Here is a 16,044-nt window from a genome sequence, read left to right as displayed (position 1 = left end):
ACCAACAGCAGAGGGCTTTGATGGAGCAACTTTGCAGGAAGAAAAAGCTGTTCTGAAATACCTTCAAACTGAGGATGCCTCACATAATTAGAAAACCATGGTTTGCAGGAGCTGAGGGTCTGAGAGACCAGGTACAGACTAAAAATCATCTTACTTTGGGCATTAATAGAAACAACAGCAACAATAATAATAGCTATCATTTATCAAGCACCCACTATGTAAGGCATGTTTCTAATACATATATCTGTTTATATTTATACAGATTATGACCATATTAGCATTTACAGACTAACCAAACTTGGGGTATCCTCACAAATGCTCATCACTGTTAATAGAGTGTTGTCTAGTAAACAGGAATGATCTTTTATCTTCCTCTTGTTTAATTTTATTCATTTTAATTCCAATATAGATAACATACAGTGTTATATTAGTTTCATGTATAAAATATAGTGATTCAAAAATTCCATATATTACTCAGTGCTTATCAAGACAATATACTCTTAATCCCCTTTACTTATTTCACTCATTCCCCACCCATCTGCCCTTTAGTAACCATCCGTTTGTTCTCTATAATTAAGAGTCTTTTTTTTTTTTTTGGTTTGTATCTTTTTTTCTTTGTTCATTTATTTTGTTTCTTAAATTCCCCATTTGACTGAAATTATTTCATATTTGTCTTTCTCTGACTTGCAAATATTTTCCCCCATTCAGTAGGTTCCCTTTTAGTTTTATTGGTTATTTTCTTTGCTGTGCAGAAGCTTTTTATTTTAATGTAGTGTGTTTTTGCTTTTGCAAGAGACTGCCTCAAGAGACATATCTGGAATGATGTTGCTACAGCCAGTGTCAGAGAATTTACTGCCTATGCTCTCTTCTAGGACTTTTATGGTGTCAGGTCTCACATTCTTAGCGTTATATTCTCTAGATCTATCCATATTGTTGCAAATGGCAGCATTTCATTTTTATGGCTGAATAGTATTCCACTATAAAAAACACACCCTCTTTATCCATTCATCTGTCAGTGGACACTTGGGCTGCTTCCATGGCTTATTCCAACACTGCAATAAACATAGGGATGCTTATATCCCTTTAGATTAGTGGCTTTTTAAAATTTTTTTAACATTTTATTTATTTCTGAGAGAGACAGCGTGAGCTGGGGAGGGTCAGAGAGAGAGGGAGACACAGAACTTGAAACAGGCTCCAGGCTCTGAGCTAGCTGTCAGCACAGAGCCTGACGTGGGGCTCAAACCCACTAACCGTGAGATCATGACCTGAGCTGAAGTCGATTGAGCCACCCAGGAGCCCCAGTGTTTTCATATTCTATGGGTAAATACCCAGTAGTGCAATTACTTAATAGTTGGGTAGTTTTACTTTTAACTTTTTGAGGAAGCTTCAGATTGTTGTTCGTAGTGGCTGCACCAGTTTGCATTCCCACCAGCAGTGCATGAGGGTCCATTTTTCTCTACATCCTCACCAACACTTGTTGTTTCTTGAGTTTTTAATTTTAGCCATTCTGACAGGTATGAGTTGGCATCTCCTTGTACTTCTGATTTACATAACCCTGATAATCAGTGGTGTTGAGCATCTTTTTTATGTGTCTGTTGGCAATCTGGATGTCTTCTTTGGAAAAATGTCTGTTCATGTCTTCTGTCCATTTTTTAACTGGATTACCTGTTTGGGGGATGTTGAATTGTATATGTTCTTTGCATATTTTTAATACTAACCTTTTTTCAGATATGGCATTTGCAAATATTTTCTCCCATTCTGTATGTTGCCTTTTAGTTCTATTGGTTGTTTTCTTCACTGTGCAGAACCTTTTTATTTTGATGTAGTCCAAACAGTGTTTTTGCTTTTGTTTCCCTTGCCTCAAGAGACATATCTAGAAGGATGTTGCTACAACCAACGTCAGAGAATTTACTGCCTATGCTGTCTTCTAGAATTTTTATGGTTTCAGGTCTGACATTTTAGGTCCTCAACCATTTTGAGTTAATTTTTGTGTATGGTATAAAAAGTGGTCCAGGTTCATTCTTTTACATGTAGCTCTCTAGTTTCCCAACACCATTTGTTGAACAGATTGTCTTTTTTCCTATTGCATATTCTTGCCTCCTTTGTCAAAGATTAATTGACCTTATAACTGTAGTTTTATTTTTGGGTTTTCTATTCTGTTCTATTTATGTATGTCTCTGTTTTTGTGATGGTACCATACTGTTTGGATTACTATAGCTTTATAATATAACTTGAAGTTATATTATATGTATATAATATATATTATATATTTGGAACTATGATACCTCCAGTTTTATTTTTCTTTTTCAAGGTTGCCTTGACTATTCAGAGTCTTTTGGGATTCCATACAAATTTTAGGATTGTTTGTTCTAATTCTGTGTAAAATGCTATTGGTAATTTGATAAGAATTGCATTAAATATGTAGATTACATTGGGTAGTATAGACATTTTCACAATTTTTTTTTTATGATTCATGACCATGGAATGTCTTTCCATTTCTTTGTGTCACCTTCAATTTCTTTCAACAGTGTTTTATAGTTTTCAAAGTACAGGTCTTTCACCTCTTTGGTTAAGTTTATTCCTAGGTATATTATTATTTTTGGTGCAGTTGTAAGTGGAATTATTCACTTAATTTCTGCTTCTGCTGCTTCATTATTAGTGTATAGAAATGAAATGGATTTCTATGTATAGATTTTATATCCTGTGACTTTACTGAATTCATTTATCAGTTCTAGTAGTTATTCATTGTCCTTTTTAATTTCTTTATGTAAAAAAATAAAGCTGATGTGTGTATAATAAAATAGAAATTCATATATATTATTAGCAGCTATGCAAACAGATACAATTATTTAGAAAGCAATTTGGGTTTCTAACTTTTGTCTTTAATTCACAAAATACTCATGTATTATACCCAATAATTTCACTTCTAAGAAACCTATTCTAAAAAAAATAAGCTAAAAAATGGAGAGAACATGATAACTACAAAATTTTTGCCATAGCATTTAGGGGGAAATTGGAAATGTCAAACATCAAGTTCAATTGGTTAAGTGTCCAACCTCAGCTCAGGTCATGATCTCACGACTGGTGGGTTTAAGCCCCGTGTTGGGCTCTGGGCTGTTTAGAGCTGGCTTCAGAGTCTGTGTCTCCCTCCCTCTCTCTCTGCCCTTATCCCACTAGCACTCTGTCTCTGTCTCTCAAAAATAAATAAGCATTATTTTTTTTTAATGTTTAAGTATAGGGGATTGAAAAACTATCATGTTGCTGTTAAAATAGAGAAGATTATTATGAAAACTATATCAACCTAGAAAAATTTATCTATGTATATACCTAGATACAATGGGAAGTGAAAGGTAGGACATAACCCTTTATGCAAATTCATAGCAGAATTATGCACAATTGCCGAAAGGTAGGTGTAACCCCAATGTTCACTGATACGGGAACAGATAAACAGAATGTGGTATATCCATACAATGGGCTATTATTCAGCCTCTAAAAGGAAGGCAATTCAGACACATGCTAATCTTACTAATGAATCTTGAGGAACTTATGCTAATAAATAAAATAAGTCAGTCACAAAAAAGACAAATACTATATGATTCCACTTAGAGGAGGTATCTAGAGTGGCAAAATTCATAGAAACAGAAAGTAAAATGGTGGTTTCCAGGGTCTGGGGAAGAGGAGGAAATGAGGAATTGGTGTTTACCTTATATAGAGTTTCAGTTTTGCAAGATGAAGAATGAGATTGGTTGGTTGCACAACAATGTGAATATACTTAATACTACTGAACTGCCTGTCTAAGAAATGTTAAGATAATTAACTTAATGTATATTTTACCATGACCAAAAACTGTTCAAAACTTTATGTATATTGTAATTATATACGTATAAAACTCCATATACATAGGATAAATATACTGAAATTATATTAGTGGTTATACTAAATGGCAAATTATGGGAGGTTCTTTATTTATTATCTAAATTAGAGTAGAAAATGTAAAGATATAAAGTCACGAGTCTACATGCATTTGGGTTGGTGAACTCTGAGTCCTTGATACAGACTAATGATTTCTAGTCAGAGCAGGCTATTGAGAGCAATTTGGGATGGAAATGGATGTTTGAGGCTCTTTGAGAGTGGTTCTGTTATCGCTCCAGTTAAAGTGGCTAGCATACAACATCATCAGACAGACAGCTCTCTAGACAAATAACATGCAAAACCTAATTATAGTTACCTTTGATTGTGACTGACATGGACTGCCAGAGCAGATGGTTCTCTAGCTCAGACCTAGAGGGTACTTTTGTTTCTCATTGCTTCCTGTTTTTCTTGCTGTTGAAATACTTAAAAATCCATTCAGACTTCCTCTTACATCAAGTATATGTCATCATTCCAGGCTCAGACTAGAGGGTTTTGGTTTCTGTCACAGGCTTCTGAAAAGAAGGTCAGGAAGATGTTACTTTATGGCTATGATCTACATGGCATTGTAGACCCTGTAGGGGTGGATTTGTGTCCAAAACTGCAGGGAATTGCTATGCCTGGTAAAGTGAGGACAGAGCTTGTTTCAGATCAAGGGACATGAGGTGGTTTAAAACCAAACTTAAAATAAGCTGGGACTTCATTGAATAATTGTATTGTAGGGACCCTGGTGGCAAAGTGGATACTAAATAAGTAAGTACAATGGAGATAGGGAAATTCAGCATTCCCCCACTCCCAACCAACATCTCTTGATCCCTAGTGCTCTTGAGGACATAGCCTTGTCTATAGAGATAGCAAACTCAGAAATGTTTATAACCAAAGAAGGTAGAAAATCTGCCCCTGTGAAACCAGTTTCCTTATCCCTAGAGCCAGATGCCTTCAAGCTCAGTCTGGATTTTCTTTAGCCGAGGCTACGGGTAGAAGAAGCGTGCATCTGTCCCATTACAATGCAAAATTTGGTGGTAGATTGTCTTTGTAGAATTTGCCCTTAAGGGGCTTTTCTGGCTTTTGCTTCTCACCTGCTACCTCTGTCCTTTGTTTCCTCAGTAGAGACCTAAGACTTTATCTACATGCCTGCCTATCTTACACTTTCTACATACTTTTAACTTAACCTGGTGAAGTCCCTCCCTTCTTTCTAGTTTTTTTTATTGCCTCTCAATAAGTCATTTCAAGAATCTTCCCTTGTTATCAAGTTTCAGCCTGGCTGTTTTCCCCAAATTATCAGCGTGTATCATCTCTGCCCAGTGTGACTCAAGCTCACCATGCTTAGGAAATGAAACCCCAGTACAGTTACCAATGAGTGCTTCTATCTCCTTTTTTTTAGTGCCCACAACCATGCAGGAGTTGCTTAAGAACAAGACTGCCAAAAGCCAGAAGCAGAAGTATAATACTTTATTACACTTGTGGCATTTTTCTTTGCATTGCAATTATCTGCTTCTAGAATTTATATGTAACTTAAGGGCAGAGGTTTATCTTCCTTGTCTTCGCATTCTACATAGCATCTGGCATCTTCCCCACTTGAAGTACTTGATATAACTATTTGTCGTTGCTGTTGATGATAACAATGATGACATGCTGATGAACTTTTTTGCCTCCCTGAGCATCATATAAGACTGGCAAGGTATTAGATACCCTGAAGGAGACTTGCACTTTCCAGAGCCTCATTGCTTAAGAATAGAAATAAAGAGGGGCGCCTAGGTGTCTCTGTTGGTTAAGCTGTTAAGCATCTGACTGTTGGTTTCTGCTCTGATCATGATCTCAAGGTTCATGAGTTCAATCCCCATGTGTGACTCTGAGCTGACAGCACAGAGCCTGCTTGGGATTTCTCTCTCCCTCTCCCTCCCCAGCTCTCTCTCTCTCAAAAAAATTATGTAAACATAATAAGAAAATTCCACCTTCTACATGGAATTCAGCTCCCAATCCCACCCATCTTGACTGTATGAACAGAATTCCACAAGCAGAGGGGAATTTTGAAATCCACCACTGACCCTTGGGATCTTGACCTTAGCATTAGCCTCTTATTAACTTTAATTCATAGACCAGAGATGGAAAATCTATTGTCTTATGCACCACTGCACTGGATCAGAAAGTCTGTAGAAATATTCATGACTTCAGTAGGGTATGAAGGCCAGTGGTATTATCTCTTAAAAACAAGGGCCATATTTTCTGTAAATATCTTTCTATAAACACCAGGAAGTCGAAAAGAAGCACCTGACTTAGCAGGGTTTGGGTCCTGCTGCTGCTCTTCCCTAGCTATGTGACTTGAACAAACTACCTGATTTCTTTGTGCCTTGGTTTGCCAACTTATAGAGTTTGTGTGGAGGTTCAATGAGTAGATTAGCAATAAATACCTGTAAGAGAGTCTGGCACATAATATTAGATTCTATGAACTTATTTATGTAAAGAAACAGTTAAATATTGACTCTGCTCACACTAAACTCTGTTTGGGGGTGGAATTTATAAACACTAAGTTCCCTAAAATAAATTTCTGTTCTAAATTGAATATCTACCATGTGCTGCTTCAGAGCTATTATTTCTTGCTTACCATGAGAATTTATGTGCCTTGTTCAAGACTCACATCAGACACCTGATTAACATTCTTATAATCCAAATCCTCTCAAGATCTGCCTTTCTGTGGAGACCAATATAACCTAAGCATATCTTAGCTGACTTTTCTCTTGCTAGTTAGACAATCAGCATGACATTCATGCTGTTTTGCGTGTTCTTTTTGTTGAATCAAGTGTGTTAATCTTGTCTCCACAATTTAACCTTTAGATTCTTATAAATAAGATTTTACAAATATGTCACCTTTGCTTTAAAGATTTGATACAGGACCAAGAAACTGTTGGCCTAAAAGCACAAAGCTCAGTTCAATGCACTTACCACTTGGGAGCATTGAATTACCACTAGAAACCTAGTTCTTCCAAGGTTTTCCAGTGCCTATAATCATGCTGAGTTTATTATCAGTATTCATTTAACATGCACTTGTTGATAAAAAATATCATTCAAGCTTTAACTGTACTTCTCTAATGAGTATGTTGTAAGTAAGCCAGGACACAAGGCCTTCCTGGTGATGGTCAGATTCAGACATTGAGATAGTACAGGCACACTGCCATGACAACTACTGGTAAATTAGAATTGATCCAGAGAAGGATCTAGGGAATAAGTCCCTAGACTTTTTCCTGAGAATCCCAGATGTTCTAATTCTAGCTTGTCCCCAGGTCATCTTTGCAACAAGAGTAGGGGTTTCAGACAGACACCAGATCAGTCCCTGAGTCTTAGATTCTTATTTCAGAGAATCAGAATCCCCCACCTCTCTTAGAATTAATTTGGTCTTCCAAAAGTCCCCTAAACAGGGATAGAATAGACCATCTGTAACTTTCCTGCATCAAAAGGAATCTGCCAGACTTAAAAGAAATGTATATACAGGTGATAGAGCCAGAACTGGGCAGCTATGGAAGCTATGGAGCAAGAAACCAACCAACCAACCAACCAACCAAACAAACAAAACCCCAACAAGGATGGTCTAAGGTCTAGGAAAATAAAAGGTCTTAGCCCTTCTACTATCTTGCTTCTGGAACTTGGAAAAATCACTTTAACTTCCCTGAGCTTTAGTTTCTTCACTGTAAATTGAAGAGTTAAGTCTAGTTGATTCGTAAAGTCTATTCCAAGACCTCTAATCTTTGAGGTAAAACAATGAGTTCTCATCAAATGCTGACCCTGTGTTATCTGTCACTACTTTCTTTGACCCAGCTTCCCTTCAAATCTCTATAATATAGAACTTTACATTTGCCTGATTGTATGCTTATTTTACCACTAGTCAAATCTGTGTCTTAAAATGAAAACTGTGCCATTTTAAACAGACGCATCTTAACATTCTTAATTTTATTTCAGATTAAAAAATGTAATGGAGGCTCATGAAAAAAATACATATGTATATACTGTATATATAATATATATAGTATATTGACAGAATACAAAACCTTCCATAACTCAGAGACTGTCACTGTTAATATGTGCATACATTCCTTTCCAATATTTTCTCTGAGGGTATGTATACTCATACAGATAATAGAGATTATACTGTGTATGCCATTTCATATAGAATTTTGACTTAATACTGTTTTGTGAAAATTTTCCCATGCTTAAAACATTTTTCTATCTGTCTTGGTGTCTGAATAATATCCCATCAAATAGACACATCAGTATTTATCTAACTGCTGTTTGTTTGGCTACATTTGGGGTGAGAAAAGGCCATTTTGATTTGGCAACAAAAGAAAGGCTTTGATAAAGGGTACTTGGAGTTTCAAACTTCTTCCACTTTACACTACTAGGCAATGATACAAGCAGTACCTTGTAAAGGAACTTGCAACCATTGTCTTTGTCTTGGATTCATAAGTTTAAAGATGTGCACCATTTGCTCATTAGTCATTATTCTGATATAGGTGGCGCTCTGTTGTTCCTTCTCTTTCCACAACACATCAGTGATCCTAGTGACAATAAAAATAATATAGAATAGAACCAGAGGTCTGTTTTCAGGAGGTCAATACAGTTTTTAGCCTATAAAGCTCACTTTGCATCTGATGGTCAGAATTACAAAATAACCAACATTAACAACAAGAAACAGAAAATACACACACATACACACACATATGCAGGAATTAATTTCCCATCTGATGCCCCAAATTCTATATTGACGATCTCATAGTAGTTTTTTCCTTGTTACATGGAAATGTACAGCTCTGATTTTTTAATCTGTTGTGGTTTGTCTTACTAATGACTTCCTTGATCAAAATTTTCCAGCAAATGAAAAGAGACACACCTTCTATGGGGAAAATTAGGTCACTAGCATTAGCTTTTTTTTTTTTTTCACTTCCCTTCTCTTTTTCTTCCCCAATAATCTTTTGTAATAAAAGAATAAGCTTTTGCCTTTTTTTCTGAAATGTTGATTTATAAAGCCTTTCTTTTAAATCCTTGAGAACTACCACATAGAATCTTCCCAACTGACATATAGAGGCTCAGAGACAAAGGGAATTGGGGATCAGCCCACAGTTACACTGTGTGTTAGGAGATAGTCCACACTCAGACTGGAGCTGGTGACTCTGAGTCTCATGTTCTGACCACATTCCCTACTGCTAGGGCCAGCTGGTCTTGCATTCCTTGTGGGTAAAGTCAGGACAGGATTTCAACAAATCATGAGGATAATAACCAGCATACAGGTGAGTATTCCTTAGGAAGATGGTATTATGATTCTTAGTTTGCAAATGAGACCTAGAAAGAATAAATAAACAAACAAATTTTTGTTCAAGGTCATAGAACTAATGAAATCAGGACTTAAATTAAATCTGTCTAGCTCCAGAGCCTCTTACCCTAATACTGTATTCCACCCCTTTCCTTGGGTTAAGTTGTCTATGTGAATGTATGAGAGTTTGGATAGTTAATGTCATTTAAAAAGAACATAATGATACCTCCTAAAAAAATGGCAATATCAATTATTTATATCACTGCACAATGTCTCCTGATTTTTATCAATGTACAAAGGTGTTTTATGTTATTGCAATTGGTCTATATCTGTGTTAGCTCTTTTTACTCACTATTATTTTGTACAAATAGTTCCATCTACGTAAAATACACTAGCTAGGGGCCCTTGGATAACTCAGTTGTTTAAGCATCAGACTCTTGATTTTGGTTCGGGTCCTGATCTCATGGTTTGTGAGATGGAGCCCTGCATTAGGCTCCACACTGACAGCATGGAGACTTGCGTGGGATTCTCTCCATCTCTCTCAGTCTCTACCTCTCTCTCTTTCTCTCTCTCTCAAAATAAGTAAATAAGCCTTAAAAATATACTAGCTATATATTATTTGCATACAAATATCCATTAAATATAGAATCCTTCTATGAAAAATCTATTAGAAGTAATAAATGAATTCACTAAAGTTACAGAGCATAAAATTAGTATACAGAAATCTGTTGTATTTCTATACACTAATAATGAAGTAGCAGAAAGAGAAATTAAGAAAAGAATTCCATTTGCAGTTGTACTCAGGAATAAACTTAACCACAGAGGTCAAAGAACTGTACTTTTAAAAACTATAAGACACTGATTAAAGAAATCAAAAATAACATAAACAAATGAAAAAATATCCCATGCTTATAGATTGGAAGAATTAATATTGTTAAAATGTCCATACTACACAAAGCAATCTACAGATTCAATGCAATCCTATCAAAATATCAATGACATTTTTCAAAGAACTAAAACAAATAGTACTAAAATTTATAGGGAGATACCAAGATCCCAAAAGCCAAAGCAGTCTTGAGAAAGGAGAACAAAGATGGCAATATCATAATCCCAGATTTCAAGATACACTACAAAACTATAGTAATCAAAATAGTATAGTGCTGGCACAAAAATAGACACATAGATCAATAGAATAGAATAAAGAGTGCAAAAATAAATCCACATTTATAAGATCAATTAATCTGCAACACAGGAAACAAGAATATCCAATGGGGAAAAGACAGTGTCTTCAATAAAAGGTGCTGGAAAATCTGAACAGCTATATGCAAAAGAATGAAACTGGATCACTTTTTTATACCATGCAGAAAAATAAACTTGAAAGGATTAAAGACCTAAATGTGAGACTTGAAACCATTACATTCATAGAAGAGAACATAGGCAGTCATCTCTTCGACAGCAGTTTTAATAGCATATTTGTGGATCTGTCTCTTGAGAAAATGGAAACAAAATAAAAAATAAACATATTAGGACTACAGGAAAACAAAAAGCTTTCGTAGAACAAAGGAAGCCATCAACAAAACAAAAGACAACCTACTAACTCTGGATAAAATATTTGCAAATGGCATATCCAAAAAAGGGTTAATATCCAAAATATACAAAGAAATTATACAACTCAACACCAAAAGAACAAATAATCCACTTAAAAATAGGTAGAGGACCTGAATAGATATTTTCCCAAAGAATACATGCAGATGGCCAACAGATACATGAAAAGATACTCAACATCACTAATCATCAGGGAAATGCAAATCAAAGCCATAATGAGGTATCACCTCATACCAGTCAGAATAGATAATATCAAAAAGACAAGGAATAACAAAGTGTTGGTGAGGATATATAGTCAACTAACCCTTATGCATTCTTGGTAGGAATGTAAATTGGTACAGCTACTATGGAAAACAATATGGAAGATCTTCAAAAAATTAAAACTAGAAATACCATACAATCTGGTAATTCTATTACTTGATATTTACCCAAAGAAAACAAAACCACTAATTCAAAAAGATACATGCACCTCTATGTTTATTGCACCATTGTGTACAATAGCCAAGATACAGAAGCAGGCTAAGGATCCATCATTAAATGAATGGATATAGAGATGTGATGTAATGTGATGTGATGTGATGTGGTGTGTGTGTGTGTGTGTGTGTGTGTGTGTGTGTGTGTGTGTGTGTGATGGAATATTACTCAACCATAAAAAAGAATGAGATCCATTTGCAACATGGATAGACCTAGAGGGTATTATGCTAAGTGAACTATGTCAGACTGAGAAAACAAATATCATATCATTTCATTTATATGGGGTCTAAAACAAAACAAGACAAAACAGACAAACAAAAAAGCAGAAACCTCTCTGGTGGTTGCCAGAGGGGAAACGGGGTGCAAGGATGATCAAAATGGGTGAAAGGGAGTGAGAGGTACAGACTTCCAGTTATGAGAAGAATAAATGATGGTGATGAAAGGTATAGTATAGGGAATATAGTCAATGGTACTATAATAGCATTGTATGGTAACAGATGGTAGCTATGCTTGTAGTGAACAGAGCATAATGTATAAAATTGTTGAATCTCGATGTTATACACATGAAACTAATGTTAACACTGTGTGTCAACTATACTTCAGTTTTTTAAAATTAAGTTAAAAATAAAATTGTTAAAAGCCATATATAGATACAGATACAAATTCCGTGTCCAGTTTACTACTGTTATTTAGGTTATTACTTCATTTTTGCTATTATGAATAATAGTATAGCTATAACAAGCTATAAACATAGTCCTTTGGTTGATAATCCTATTTTTATTTTTTTAAAATTTTTAAATGTTTTATTTATTTTTGAGAGAGAGAGAGAGACAGCGTAAGCAGGGGAGGGTCAGAAAAAGAGGGAGATACAGAATCCGAAGTGGGCTCCAGGCTCTGAGCTGTCAGCACAGAGCCCGACACAGGGCTCGAACCCACGAACTGTGAGATCATGACCTGAGCTGAAGTCAGATGCTTAACCGACTGAACCACCCAGGCACCCCAATAATCCTATTCTTGAGATTACCAAGATCTCAGATTTTGGATCAAACACTATGAACAGTTTTGTGATCCCTAACCCATACCAGGTTGCTCTGTAGAGGCCTGGTCAATTTATAAAACTACAAGAGATGTGTTGGTGCACTTCTTAGTCCCTAATCCTGCCAGTACTTAAAAAAAAATCATTTGGTTAGTTTTCTTAATTTTAACAAATGCAATAGAACTTCATGGTTTTTTCAGTTTGAATTTTTTCATTATTAGGGCAACTAAAATTTGTCCATAATTTCCTACCTGCATTTTTCTATGTGTAAAATATTTGTTTTAATCTTTGTCTTTTTATATATTAAGAAAATATTCTGCTCCTGAAAGCAATACTACATTGTGTGTTAACAACTTGAATTTAAAGAAATAAATTTTTTTTTAAATGTTTTTATTTATTTCTAGGAGAGATAGAGAGAGACAGCGTGAGCAAGGGAGGGAGGGTCAGAGAGAGAGGAAGTCACAGACTGAAACAGGCTCCAGGCTCTGAGCTGGCAGTCAGCACAGAGCCCGACGCGGGGCCCGAACCCACGAACCGCGAGATCATGACCTAAGCGAAAGTCGGACGCTTAACCGACTAAGCCACCCAGGCGCCCCTAAAGAAATAAATTTTTAAAAAGAAAATATTTTAAAATATTTTAAAAACATGTTTAAAGTATTTAAATACTAATGCTCTAAACAACTGAGAAACTCTCATGTTTAATTTCAGTTGACTAATATTTTTGAGCTGTCACTAAGAAATTATAAAATAAAAATAATTATAATTGTCCAAGATGTTGAAGATGATGCAAGTAATACTATCTGACAGTACTATATGGAAATTTGACTATACCTATGATTCTATAAATGGATATGTCACTTACCCAATTACTCAGTTATGCTTACTTATTTCTTTTCTTTAAGAGTTTTAGGTTCTGGAGTGTCCAGGTAGCTTAGCCCATTGAGTGTCCGACTCCTGATTGTGGGTCAGGTCACAGTTCGTAGGATTAAGCCCCTGATCAGGCTCTGCACTGACAGCATTGATCATGCTTAGAATTCTCTCTCCTCTCTCTCTGCCTCTTCCTCTGCTCATCCTCTCTGTTTCTCAAAGTAAATAAACAAATAATTAAAAACAAGAGTTTTAGATTCCTTTAAGAATCAGATAAAAATCTATGGGTCATCTCCCTGGAAAATGGCCATATGCATAATATTCATTTTGCATAAGGATTCACAGGTTTCCATGGGTTCCCAGGTAATGACACCTGCTTTATAGCAGTCTTAGACTTATCCGTATCATTCTTCCCTTCAAAATATTTCTCCTAACTACACTCTTGTCTACATCTCTTGCCAGTCGCCTTGTTCTCTATGAGGTTACAGAGAGGAACAGTAGAGGAGAAAAATATAAATGGACACTTATCAGTGCTGTCATTACAGCACTGAGTTCTGGGACAGAGACAAGGCCGAAGAATTGTGGAGGTGTTGGAGAGCCACAGATCTAGTTTGAGCTGTCATTGCTCACCCAATTACAACAGCACCCTAACTGATCTCTCAATTTTTCTCTTGGCTTCTGTTTTAGTTCATTTTTTGCCCTTGCCTTATGTCTCAGTTCATTTTTTTGTCTGGTAGAACAGAGGTCTTTTTAAAGCATAACCAGATCACATTAATCCTTCAAAAAAACTTTCTACTCACACTAATAAAATTCAAGCCACTTATTCATATCTTCCAAGACTCTACCTGACCTGGCCTAGCCCTTTCTCCTACTGTTCTCCGCTTGGGTTAGTTCATTCTAGCTCCACTCTAATTCTGCCTCAGGACTTTCCACTTACTTTTGTGTCTACCGGAACCACACATCTTCTGACTGTGGCTATCTTTCTCTCTTTATTTAGGTCTCAGATGGCTGAGACCCTGACCACACTACTTAAAATTGATCCTTCACCCTGTTTTGTTATTTTTTTTATCACACTTGTCACTAAGCACTTTCATTAATGTGTTGTTTGTTTTCCAATTTTCCCACTCTTATAAATGCCATGAGGACAGAGACTTTGCTTATTTACTGATGTGTCTCTAGGACTTAGAACAGTATCCAGTACACATAAGTTGTTTAAATATTTGTTAAATAAATGTTGAGGTTAATACTTTGCTCATGCACTGTAGACCATAACTGAGTCTTGCACATAAACAATAAAAGAAAACTTTTTAAAAAGTAAAAATTTTTAGGGGTGCCTGGGTGGTTCAGTCAGTTAAGAATCCAACTCTTGATATCAGTTCAGGTCATGATCTCACAGTTTGTGAGTTCGAGCTTTGTGTCAGGTTCTATGCTGATAGCATAGAGCCTGCTTGGGATTGTCTCCCCCTTCTCTTCCTGCCCCTACTCCACTTGCACTGTCTCGCTCTCAAAATAAATGAAAAATTTTAAAAAGGCAAAAATTTTGAACTAGTCCTAAGATAAAAAGAAAAAAAAGTGTAATTATATTAATTCACATGTATTTTCTTGTTATTCAAAATGTAGAGTCAGCCTAAATGTCCATTAATAGAAGATGCTAAATCAACTACAGTAGATTCTACTATGGAAATATGCATAAATTTTCAAAACAATGAAGTAAATTTTTATGTATTGATATAGAATGATGCCCAGGATTTATTATTAAATGAAAAGAGCAAGTTACAGAACACAGAATGGTATGCACAACATGATCTTATTTATATTAAATATACACACATGTGCCCCTAATCCAGATAGATACCTATCAAACTGACAAAAGTGGCTCACCCTGGGTGGAATTGCGTAGGGATCAAGAGGAACTTTGGACTTATTTGTATTGGGCACATTAAAAAAACAAAACAAAACTAGAATAAATTGCTGTATTACTTGTTTGATCAAAAACTAAATTTTAGAAAACAAGAAAAACAGGTATGACAATAGCTAATAGCCTGATATTCATACTTGAAACATACCTACTATTGTGAAAAATTGGCATGAGAAGACACAACTCTAATTTTTATTTAAAAAAAGAAGCTGTCATACGTTATATTTTGAAAAAAAATCAGTGCAAATACTTACTAAAGGATTGAAACCATACAGAAAGATTATTGAATTAAAAGTAGAATTTTCTCACATCTATGTGCATACACTTATATACATATATAGCTATGTCTCTATACATATCTCCACCTATACTTATATAAATATATACATATATACTTAAAATATTATATATTTGTATACTTAAATGTATACAAATTAATCCATTCTACCTACCACTTTGTAATTGCTTTTAAATTACAAATTGCCATAATAGGCATCTAGATTATTATTTCTAGATTTTTGCTATGTCAAAATGTTACAATGAATATGTCTGTATATATTCATGTAAATGCATTTAGATCAATATAGATTACACATCATATAATAATATATGTGATGTATATATGTAATTTAAAATATTTATCACATATACTGAGATAGATAGATAGGTAGATAGATAGAAAGATAGATGAGTCTGACACCACCAAGTTGCTTTTGTAGCTATCATACCAATTATGCTTTTAGCAATAAAATATGAAAATTCTTGTTTCCTTATGTTCTTACCAGCTTTGGACATTAGTTTAAAAATGTTGTCATTCTCACAAATTAAAACAAAATGGTATCTCGTATTGTTTTCTCTCTCTTTAATTATTAAGACATACTAAATGATACTCAATGTCACTCAAAATTAAGGAATGGTTGCCTCAGTGTTATG

The sequence above is a fragment of the Crocuta crocuta genome, unplaced genomic scaffold (assembly GCF_008692635.1).
Source record: "Crocuta crocuta isolate KB4526 unplaced genomic scaffold, BGI_CrCroc_1.0 scaffold177, whole genome shotgun sequence".
NCBI lineage: Eukaryota > Metazoa > Chordata > Mammalia > Carnivora > Hyaenidae > Crocuta > Crocuta crocuta.
The sequence above is the reverse complement of the archived record's forward strand: the minus strand, read 5'-3'. Positions refer to the sequence as shown.